The following is an 11,455-nucleotide window of genomic DNA, read 5'->3' on the forward strand; positions in this document are numbered from 1 at the left end:
GCAGCTTGTTGCTTTATCTCTTTAAAGGAGCAACAGATCTTACTACTCCTCTGAATGTTCCAGGAGAGGGCAGGACATTTCAGGGCAGACAGTTTTCAGGAAATTCAGGACTTGGGGGCGGGCAGGGGGGAGGTGCTGGAGTCACTTGGCTAGTAGTAACCAAGGCTGGTAGAGACCAGTGTGGGGCTGTAACAAGCAGGTTGCTGGAGTCAGAGTTGCTGAACCAGGTCTACTCAACACACAGACACTCAGTGCATGCTGGCTGGGAGCATTTAGACAGGGAGCTACAGTAGCAAAGCATTTTAATGGACTCCGGGTTACAGGATAAGCCTCATGATACAATCTCTCACTGGTTCCGGGTCAAACCCCCAAAAGTGGCAGACTGCTTCATTCTGAAAGAGGGAATGCTCACCCTTTATTGAAGTAAGGGCTGAGGAGATGTGTTTGCAGTGCTTCTGGCTGGCTCATGAGATCATAGAGGGAGAGAATTCTGACATAGCAGCTTCTTGTTTAGCCAAGCCAGTCCTTCAACACAACCACCATTCCTCCTTCTCGATGCGCTCCCTCCAACCCATATATTGGCAGGAACTTGGGACTTAGAGCTACTCATGGGTCTTATAAGTGTGAGGAAATGAGAGAAGGCAAATGGGTAAGGTGACCAGACTTCCAAAGTGAAATAACAGGACATCTACATGGTGGTGGCAGTGGGATTGGGGTATGGCAGGACAGCGGTTAAAGCAATAATTTTCAACTAACTAACAGCTTGTCTACACACACACACAAGCTGTGCTGCTTTGACTGTACTGGTATAGTTAAAGCAGTAGAACCAGGGCCGCCCAGAGGATTCAGGGGGCTTGGGACAAAGCAATTTCGGGGGCCCCTTCCATAAAAAAAAGTTGCAATACTATAGAATACTATATTCTCGTGGGGGCCCCTGTGGGGCCCAGGGTCTGGGGCAAATTGCCCCACTTGCCCCCCCCTCTGGGTGGCCCTGCTTAGAACCCCTTGTTTCCTCTGCAGTATGGTTGCAATTATACCAGAATAAAGGTGCTTATGTCCCATGCAGTATAGTTATTCCCATGCAGAAATGGGAATAAGTTATATCAGTATAAGGCACCTCTTTAGCTGTATAACTCTGTCTATAACTAGGGGTTTTATTAATGTAACTCTTTCAAATTAAAAAAGAATCATATCCTATCCAAAAATAACTATACCAGTACAAAATCTGTGTTGAATAGACCTTAGGCCTTAAGTACCTTAGTCACAGCAACAGCTGAACAGAAGAAGTACAAAAGACTGCTCCAAAATTTTCCCCATAGAATAGGTCTTTAAAAATATATTGCTTTCACATAGCAGTATTAGTGAGCACTGTGCATTAAATTAACTTTGTAAATGTCCCCATGTACATAAGAACTAGAAAACACAGAGAAGTATGTGATTAAAAATGGGATGATAGTCCAAAATTAAATTAATCATAAACATTATAGCTCCCAACATTCCCATGAGTTCCAAAGGCAGTATAATTGCCCCATTTGGGGTTTCTCCTTTAGTAGGATATCTATGGACCAGTCTCTGTGGCAGGGATGCTGGTTATTGGTGTGGTGGGATTAGAAATGTGGGCAGCCTGTGGCATAAGAGATCAAGGGTATATTCTTTTTGAGTCTTAAAATTTTAATTAGGGTAGATGAAAGAGGAGGATCTTGAGTTTTTTTCTCTTTGTTAATTCCATGACAGTGGCAATGGCAAGGTTGAGATAAAGCAACCCTAAGAGAGGGTGACTTTGTTTATAGCCTCTGGCCCTCATAATAGCAGCGTGTGGACCTGTGTTTTTTGTTTTTGTTTTTTGTTTTGGACTGGGTAGATTTTAGCCAATTGGATCTTAGACCTGTGTCATGGATTGACCATTATCACCTGCATTTTGAGGTTGTGGCTCATCTTTCCAGTTGGGGTTAGGGATCCATTTTGATGGTCCATCCTCTGAGATTAATGGAATCCAAAAGGTTCCACTGAAGACCCTTCTCTTAATGGTTTTGTAGGACATTATGATACAAATTTGTCCTTCAGTGAGCACCCCAGCAGTCCTCTTCACTGGCTTCATTCTCACAGGTCACCCTGGTTTATGAATGATTTGCAACAACTGAAGTGACAGAGAAGATGGCTGGAGTACTGGTGGCAGAAGTCTCATGCCAAGGTTGATTGGTTGTGGCATAAAGATGTAAAAAAAACCCTCTCATGCTGTGACTGTGTGGGAAGAAAGTTTTCTTCCTCCACCACAACACCTGCAAAATCTCATACAGCAGATTTTTTTTTTGGGGGGGGGGGGCAGCACTCTAGTAAATCAAGACTCTCTCAACTCAGTAGCTAGTCTGAGTCCTGCCTGTTGTGAAGTATTTGCTCATTAATTTGCAGATAAAAGTGATCAGATTATGGATCAGCTGTCTGCTTCTGTGCTGGCAGAGCAATGTCTTTCATCCCAGTCTTCTTGCCCAGTCAGTTCCAATCTCTGCCATCCATGGCTCCTTATCCAATCTCAATACATGCTCTAGGGCTCCCCCATTTCAAAATCCAGCTCCCAGTCTCCTTGCCCAGACAGTCTGTCAGTTTCCACACCCCTCGCCTTCCCCCACCCCTCTTTGTCTCAATCTACTTCCTCCACCATCCCTCTTCCCCAGGTCTGGCTTTTGTCCCTTCTACACTTGAGTAAGGCTGGCTTCTTGCTATGTGGGAGCCAGCAGGATCATTGAGAGCACAGGACTTTCCCTGCTCTTGGTTCTTGTACCAGCACCAGAGCAGCAATTACAAGTCTGTACTGAGAATATGTGAACTGAATTTTTTTCACAGCCTTATAACTTGACTAAATTTGGGTAGTTTTCCATGGGAACAGCAAAGGGCATGGAGGTGACTCCCCCCCTCCCCCCAAAAATCTTTTTTTCTCTCAAGTCCCTGCTCCAAAGCATGGATTTTTGTGACAAGGGCAAAATAACATTTCCGTTGTCTGAACTATTTTTGCTGAAACTTTCCAATATCATTCTGCCTGAGGCAGAGACCCACCATGGGAAATTTCAGTCCAAATTATTAAAGTTTGGCAAAGTGATAAACGGAAAATAACATCTTCCCATGGAATGAATGGGACAACCTGAACTATAGGTGGTGCTACCAGCTTCTACCTTGAACACAAGATTAAGTCCACACTCTGACAAATGTGGTGGTGCTAACAATGTTGTATCTAGAGCTGGCACATCCATGGTGTGTTCATACCATAAACAGGCATGGATTTCACCCTAAATGTCTCTCAGGGCAGTGAAGCAAGCATGCTAATGTAGGGAAAGAGGGAGAAAGCTTTCTTATCCTTGCCTACCAGCTTATACTTAAGGATCATTGAGAGATGTGGAGAGCACCAAATCTGGTTTGAACGGGGTAGGTGAGACAGTCACAGGAACACTCAAGACTGTGTGGGATGGCTAGGAAAATGTAACTTCATTCTGATCCTGCAACTGAAGAAAAAATAATCTAACTGAGTTTGCAGATAAACCCAAGACTAGACAAAATTAAATATACATGTCGGCTGTTTATTTCAAAACCCTTTCCCCACCCTCTACTAGCTTGTAAAATACTTTTGTTTTAAGGGGACTCTTGTTCACAGATCCCTGAAGGTGGAAAAACAGGTGCCCCAAACCCAGTTAGACCTGCAGTGTGACAAGAGGAGCCACATGCTCAGGTTCTGGTCTAAAAGTGGAAGAATTGTGAGATTCCATCCCAACACAGGGAAAGGCAATACCAAACCTCTGGGTGTGATTGTGTGGGTGCACTTGGTGAGACCAGAAAGGAGGCAGAGATGCAGCAAGTCCAACAACCATGAGACATAAGACTCAATCTTTTCCCTATCCTTCAAGGAGTAGTCCATTTAAAAACAAGTAGCTATATAGAAATTTAGCTTATTTTAACAATCATATGTAACATTTTATTTTTCACTCTGACAGAAAAGTTCAGATTCCAATTTCTTCCAATATCTATGGAAAAGAGAATTGTAAAGGGCAAAATACATTTGTAGACAGTCTCTACAGTGTAGTTAAAGCATCCCGGAGGGAAAGAAATAGGACCCATCCTGGGCAACTGTCTGAAAGTGGATGTGGAATTCATTAGAGTTTTGTATAGATATTTGATATTTCTCTTGGTGCTGCACTCTAAAGCACTGATCATTTCAGTGGATGGAAGAGATGTAAATAAGGAGTTGCTGCATGTAATGATACAGGAAGACAGGAGTAGAGAGAAATAGAGAAAGGAGAATGGGGGGGAGGGAAGAACCAGTTGATGATTATAATGATGGTTCTAATATTGAGCATATTTTCCTACTGAGTATTGGAGTAACCATGAAAGGGGGTCAATATTTATGAATTTACCAAGGTGCCAGCTACACTTTAAAGCTAAAATCTAACAAACTAGATTTGCCAACTGGGTGAGTGTTGTAGCCAATACAGAATGGAATCTAACAGGATAGCCCCCCCCCCTTTTTTTTTTTGAGTCCAGGGAGCATTAGTGTGACAGAATGAACCCTTGTATTCACACCATTGAATAATCTTTGTACAAAAATCTGCCTTGTAAGGTATCATTTGAAAACTAATAACTCACTGGTCAATAATATGATGAAATGGGTGTAGCAACATTATATGTAAAGTTATTAATTCCCCCTGAATAATGTTGGTAGCACATGTTCAAACCCACATAACCCTGTTTAGGCAGGACTGGTCAAGCAGGTCTTAAAGGAATGTGTGTTTACTTCAGTTTACATAGTAGTAAACAAGGTCCTTGCAACAGCAAGAGGAAGACAAGGCAAATCTGCATTTTTAGCAAACAGCACAAAACCTCTTTCAAGTCAAGACCTCATGTCTCCATCCTCACAACTGGAAGGAACTTTATCTAGGGGTAACCTTAAGGAAAATGCATTTCAAAGGGTGACTTAACTATGAAACTGAGGGGCAAAAACAGTCTAAGTTCTCTCTCCTTAGCTGTCTCTCTCTTCTTAACCTAAGATGACAAAAGAAACAGCCTATGGATGTTGGGAGCAGATTGTGACCTGGAACTTGGTCAGCAATGTTGCTCGGAACCTGTGGTAAGAATTTCACCTTGAACAAAGTCTTGTTTAAGTTTGGAAAGCATTTTATCTTTTTTTCTCTTGTAACCATTTCTGACTTTACTGCCTTATACTAGTACTTAAATAGTCCTATCTCTTTGTAGTTAAACAAACTTGGTTTATTCTTCAATTAAAACAAATGTGTTGTGAATTGTTTGGGAAATTTCATTTAAGGTAGCAGGCTGTCCTATATTGATCCCCTTTGGACCTAATATATCTGGACTGTCCAGAAGAGGGCTGGACTATGTAGTGTACACATTTAGGGGTGAAAACTCAGGATTGGGAGTGTGTTGGGGTCACCCTGCAAGTAGTGACCAAAGGCTGCTGGAAGCCAAGTGTAGCTGGTGTTTGCTGATAGACTACAGGTGCTGGACCAAGGCTGTGGCTATACTCTCACACTCAGGTTGCAACCTGCATGGTGGCAGCTTGTTTGTGAGCATCCCTGGAGTGAGCTACAGCAGTAAAGCATTGGGAGGAACCCCAGGTTGTAGGGCAAGGGTGACACAGCCCCTCATCAGTCTAAACTACACCCTGGAAAGTCATCGTTAACTTACTAATTTTAATGCTGTTTTTTTTTCAGGTCAACTTTAAGTTAAACACTATTTCTCAAATCAGGACACTTGCTTATTCTTAACCAACAATTTACTAATTCATCCAGAATCACATTAATATATAATCAACAGTTCACCATTCAAATGTAAACAACCAATATTGGCAGGTATGTACTACACACACAATTGCTTGCAAGATTGTATTATCACAGACGAGAGTTGAGGCTCAGACGTTCTATCAAGGAATAATTCAAATTACCAAGATTTCTTATTACATTTACTCACTATTGTAAGCAGAGTCAGGATGAGCTCTACCCTGACATCTGGTGGTGAATTATGGCGAGGGTGGAAAAGAACTCCAGGGGCTGATCTTGTTTGCATAGGCACACCCACCAGCCTAGCATAAGCCCACAGCATCTGAAAGTTGTTACTTTGGCTGTTGTGGGATTCCCCAGTTTCTCTGTTATTGGGGCAGGAAGAATAAAGTTTTGTTACCCTGATTCTGTGAATCAAGGCCAGTGGAACTGTTGAATGACAGAGGGACTCACCATTAACTATGTAGCACTCGCTAGACAAGGGGCATGGGTTACAAAACCCAGTGAATTGAGAGAGCTGGAGATTTGTATTTGATGGTATGGGCCCTTTGTGAAGGTCTGAAACACAAATTGCACCATCTCCTCTCTCAGCTGTTGAATAGCAGAGCTAATTTTTATTCCATTAAGAGTCTAATTACAGGCTGTTATGCTGAATTCACTTTGGGCCAATAGTGCACCAGCACTGGGGCTCCCCTACTACAAGCTGAAATCACTAAGAGCTGAAATCACTAAGTGCTGTGTTAACTAGTGGGGGAGCCTGAAGATTTATTGCTAAGCGGCTAGTGAAGTGGAGCAGTTTGTGGGGCGGTTGGCGTGGCCCACAGGATGGCGAGCGGAGTGGAGTGGAGCAGTTTGTGGGACAGTTGGTGCGGCCCATGGGATGGCGAGTGGAGCTGAGCTGAGCAGTGCAGTTTGTGGGACAGTTGGTGTGGCCCGTGGGACAGTGAGCGGAGCGGAGCAGTTTGCAGAATGGCTGGAGCGGCTCACGGGACGGCTGGAGGAGCAGAGCGGCTGGTGAAGTGAAGCGGCTCGTGGTGAAGGCTGCAGCAGAACCCCATGGAGAGGTGGGGCAGTCGGCCTCAGAGCACGTAAGGTGCCCCTTAATACCCTGTGTGCCCCTTTCTCCCCCCCATTCCCACCGGGGGGGGGGGGTAAGACTCTGCAAATAAACTTTTGAACTCTGGGGCTGCACTGACCAGGGACAGAGACTTTTGGGTTGTTGGACTTTTGGGTGATTTTTGGGTTGCTGGACTCAAAAGACTTTTGGGGTAATGGACTTTTGGGACTTTGGAGGTGTGTCTTTTGCTCATGGTTTGTGCTATAAACCCTGTTTGTGGTGTTTTCCCAATTTAATGCTAATGTTGCTTACCTCATGTAATTAAACGTTTTCTGCTACACTCAGACTCCGTGCTTGTGAAAAGGAAAGTATTGCCTCTTAGAGGCGCCCAGGGGGGTGGAATGTAATTGTCCCAGGTCACTGGGTGGGGGCTCGAGCCGGTTTTGCATTGCGTTATTTAAACGGAACCCCTAAATACGGAACCCGGCCCTTGTTGCTGCCAACTCAGATGGGCAGAAGGGTTACACTATCATTAATTTTCAAGTCTTTAGTGCCTAACACATTTAACACACAACCAAGGATGCACGTAACTTTAAGGCACTTTGAACAGTATGGTTACTACTGTTTGAATGAATTGGTCCAAAACAGTGGTTCCCAAACTGGGGTTTGCAAAATGTTACAGGGGGTGCTCGGGGTGGGGGGGGGAGAGAGAAATTCCCTAATGGCAGACAGAGCTGTCCCTAGGGACCCCGGACAGCATGGGACCAGTAGCCTGGAGCCCCTGGACTTCCAAGAACTAAGCAGATCAAAGCAAGCATATCTATCACACTGAGGAGATTTAAACTTCAAGACTCCTTATAAGAAATGGAAAGGGAGGTGGATATTTTTTGCTGTTTTTAAAATGAAATAGGCCGCTTGCATTGTTTTTTAAAATTATGATGAAGAACAAGTTTAAGCTTTGTTGTAATATGCGTTGTTTGCCTGGACTGCTCAAGACCTGAAAGCTTGTGTAGGAGGAATTCTTTGAGTTGGCTTCTTAAATACCTTCATGCTGTTTCACATCTGATACTCCTTGATGAAACATAGGAGCCTTATCACTTATTCAAAGTGATACAAGCTACGAAAGTGAGATTTTGGAAAAGTGTTGCCATTTTCATAATGTAATAAAAATACTGTAATGATAAATAATTGTAATAATCATGTCATAAAAACCAATTTTATATTTCCAAGATCACTGCTTTTATAATTTATATGCAGGTAAAGGAGAAAATCCTTGGAAATATTCATTTTTAGGAGGGGGTTCACGAGACTTGACAATTTAGTGAAAGGGGTTCAGAGGTTGTTGAAGTTTGGGAACCACTGGTCCAAAAGGAAGAAATTTAGAATATTGAAAGCAACTGCTTAAAGTTATTGTTTTCAATCTCTTAGGCCAATTTGTCTGGAGTTATAAAGGAATTAAAATCTAAAATATGGGTGCTTGAGGTCTCACCAGAGTGGAGACTTAGCAAGATAACCTACACTTATTTATATTAAAAAATAGAAGGGAAAATACAACCTCTGAAGTCTCCCCATTTCTTATCCTACTAACTATGGGATGGGAGAGAGTCTGTTCCACACAGCTAGTCTAGGTATTAGGTGCACTTAGACTCTCTTTTAAGGTCAGAAGGGACCATCATGATCATCTAGTCTGACCTCCTGCACATTACAGGCCACAAAATCTCATCCACCCACTCCAGTAATAGACCCCTAACCTCTGGCTGAGTTACTGAAGTCCTCAAATCATGGTTTAAAAATGTAAAGTTACAGAGAATCCACTATTTACACTAGTTTAAATCTACAAGTGACCCACGCCCCATGCTGCAGAGGCAGGTGAAAAGCCCCAGGGTCTCTGCCAAATCCAATCTGACGTGGGCGGGGCAGTGAGTTATGGACCCATGGTGCCCATGCTCCAGCAATAGTCAGGGCCTGGGGGCCCAGCTCCACCAATGTTCAGGGCCAGGTCTCTCCCCCTGCCACCCTTGCACGCCTCCCTCACATGTCCCTGCCTGCGCCCTGGGCAGCGGGTGGCTGCTCTCTGCAGCTCTGTGCTGTGCTCCGCTCTGCCAGCTCCCGGCATCAACTGCTGCTGCAGGGTCCTAGCACCCCCCCCCCCATAGACAGACCCTTCCCTTTTCCAGTGGGCCCTTCCACCAGCACAGGGGGTCCCCCAACCTGCAGTAACTGCTCCTGCCCCACACTGGGCAAGGGGCAGCCCCATCTTCCACCCCAAGTGAGGCTACAGTGAGGGGCAGCAGCAGGGGAGGAGGTGCACACATGATGGCAGCCCTCCCCCTGCACCCACCATAGGGGAGGTGAGGGGGCTTCCTGGACCTGAGGGGCCTTAGGAGCATGTGCAGTGACAGTGGTGTGAAGTGAGTGTGCTGTCGGGGGGGAGGAGAGGGGAAAGAGTGTGGGGGGCCCTCTCCTGGAGCTCACTGCTGCCAGCAGGGAGAGAGCTGGACGAGTCCTCTCTGGCCCCAGCTGGGGCCAGGCTGCCTGCACACCAAACTCCTCATCCCCAGCCTTGCCCCACCCCAGAGCCCACACCCCCAGCCAGAGCCCTCACCCCCCCACATCCCAACCCCCTGCCCCTTCCTGCACCCCACCCCAGAGCCCTCACATTTTTACATTTTAAATATATATATATATATATATATATCTCAGCTTACAAGGCAGGTATTGGGGGGGGGGGGGGGGCGGGACTCTGGGCACCACCAAAAATTATACAAACCTGTTGCCCCTGGACCTGGGAGAAAATTCCTTCCCAACCCCAAATATGGTGGTCAGTTGGACCCTGAGCATGTGCCAAGTGAGTGCTTGGATTTCGGCTCTTCCTTCCTCTGCTGTTTCCATCAGCTTCCAGTATATGGGGTTTGTGCTCAACAATTTTCTTTGATTCTCTGATGGGAGGCTTTTTAGATTTGATTAATTTTAAGGATTCTATTTCATTATCAGCCCCTAATATCAATTGGGACTCCCCCCTCTTAAGCAATTGCTCTTAATATTTCAAACTTATACCCTGGGTTCTCTTTTAACATTCCTTCTTCCTTGTGGCAGACAATTTCTAATAATTCTGGAGTGCAACAATTAGTTACAATGAAAATCAACAAAATCCCTAAATCTTCTAAATTTGGAGGATGTACTCCACACATTCTTTGACTGTAAACTGATAATGGGTGTTGTTGACCAGAAATCTTAGGAATGGACATGGAAATATGCATCCGTCAAGTTGAGGGCAATACACCACTTGCCAGGATCAAGGGAGGGGATCATGAAGGCTAGAGTGAGAATACAAAATCTTATTTTTATTATATATTTGTTTAGCCCTCACAGGTCCAGTATGGGTCAGAGACCTCCGTTTGCCTTTGGAACCAGGATGTAGCATGAATAAAAACCTTTCTTCTGGTGGAAGAGGAGGAACCTCCCCAATAGCTTCCCCAAGAGAGAAGAGACTGGACCTCCTTGAGGACAACCTTGTGAGAGTGGTGCCTGAAGAGGGAAAGAGAAGGGGGTGGGAGGGATTGAAACAAACTAATGGGTGTATCCCAGTTCCACTGCACTTCCAACCCATTGATTCGTGGTAACATGGATCCAAGCATCTAGACTATGGGCTAGACTTTTGGAAAACAGCGGTAGGGGAAGCTGGTGTAAGCAAAACTAGTGAACTGTGCTCAACATGGCAGTCAGATTGCTTAGCACTTCTAGGCTGCCTAGAAACAGTTTCCAAAAAAGAGCACAGAGGTAGAAGTCTCCTCCTATGATTCTTCCTGGACTGGTCAGATTGTCTAAGCATAAAACAGTGGTATCATTGAGATGACTGAGGGTGGAATTGTTTCTCTTTAGGGAATGGCTTGTAAATCCCCACTAATCTCAATGTAGCCCTTGAGTTGGAGATTCTGAAGTTTCTCATCAGTTTGCTGGGAGAAGAGGATTCGATTCTCAAAAGGGAGATCCTCTATACTGTCCTGGACCTCATGTGGAAGACCTGAAGTTTGAAGCCAGGAACACCTGTGCATCGTTACTGAAGATGCCATGCCTCTTGCTGCTGGAGCTGTCCTATTCAACACAGCTTGGAGAGAGGTACTAGCCATGAGTTTGCCTTCCTCCAATATGGCCTGAAACTCCTGCCTGGCATTCTTTAGTAACTTTTCTATGAATACAAGAACATTGTCCTAGAGGGAGAAGTAATATCTGGCCAGCAAGCCTTGCTGGTTTGAGATAAGAAACTAAGTCAGAAGTAGAATAAATCTTTCTACTGAAGAGGCTGCATCTCTTTGCCTCTTTTGCCTTTGGAGTAGAAGAAGGGTGCACCCTTCATGCTCCTTTTTGTTTGCTGCCAATGTAACCAAGGAGCCTGAGGGTGGATGCAGAAATGTTCACATCCCATGAGGAGGAATATGGTATCTCCATTCCATCCTCTTGGCTGATGGCAGCAGAAATGGTGACATTTGCCACAATACTTTTGTGGGTTACAGTAGGGCTTTGTTTATAGGCAGACCCACCCAGGAAGATTCAGCTGACCCCAGTATATAGATTCTAAGGCCAGAAGGGACCATTGAGATAATCTAATTTGACCTCCTGT

This window comes from Chrysemys picta, chromosome 9 (genome assembly GCF_011386835.1).
Source record: "Chrysemys picta bellii isolate R12L10 chromosome 9, ASM1138683v2, whole genome shotgun sequence".
NCBI classification, from domain to species: domain Eukaryota; kingdom Metazoa; phylum Chordata; order Testudines; family Emydidae; genus Chrysemys; species Chrysemys picta.